Genomic DNA, 976 nt, shown 5'->3' with positions numbered 1-976 from the left:
AACAATGTTACCAACACATAAAGGAAATTTGACAAACTCTTCATTCTTCGAACTTCGGAGCAGCCTTTCGGTGTTGTCAGAGCCTTTTCGGAGCAACACGCAAGAGAGAAACTTGTAGTAGTTATTGTTCTGAATCTCCTGGTTGAAGGCCTTTAAATAGGTCTATTTTGGGCGTCTGGAACCCCTCCGGGTGCTTGGACCATGTGGCTCGGCCAGTCGACACGCTCCACATCAGCTTGTGGATGATTTTTACAGTCCGGGCATCTGGACCGACTCCGGGCCCTCGGATCACTAGGGCACTGGTGGCAACCTCTAGGGCGAGCTGGTTTGGGCCCCCGGACCAGCTCCGGGCATCCAGACCCCCCTTTTTCAGTACTTCTTCTCCTGTAAAAAAGGGTTAGTCCTGGGCAATAAAAATATGTTCATCCTACAAAATAGAGTTAGTACGACTCAGCAAATAGGAGTACTAATTAGATCCTGTCTCTTCGTGATCAGGATCTAGTCAAGATCTCAACTTAGGTTTCTCAAATGGACCAAAGATGGATCGATGTCTACAGTTCCCTCAACGGGGAGCGCGCCCTCACTAGATCTCTCCTCCAATTGCTTACCTTCACTTACCAACAACAGTCACTTGACTTGCCTTTAACCCACTAGGCCTTCTGGCCAGTTGTCAGGTCTGCAGATCTAACTAGATTTCGACCGATTATTAGGTCCCGCGGACCCAATCAGACTTCCCTTCAGATATCGGGTCACACGACCTTATCTGGACTTCCCACTAGCTATCAGGTCTCGTGGACCTAGATAGATTTCAGCCTGGTGTCAGGTCCTTTAGACCAGTCAACTCCTGCACACTTGGTAGAAAGGTTAGACATACACTATATTTAACTATAACCTATTTATCATACATCAAAATCAGATTATCAGTGCAACCTGCACCAACAATAATCACATCTTTGCATGGTCACCTGCGGAAGTA

The sequence above is a fragment of the Zingiber officinale genome, chromosome 9A (assembly GCF_018446385.1).
Source record: "Zingiber officinale cultivar Zhangliang chromosome 9A, Zo_v1.1, whole genome shotgun sequence".
NCBI classification, from domain to species: Eukaryota; Viridiplantae; Streptophyta; class Magnoliopsida; order Zingiberales; family Zingiberaceae; genus Zingiber; species Zingiber officinale.
Note: the sequence above shows the minus strand (reverse complement) of the source record.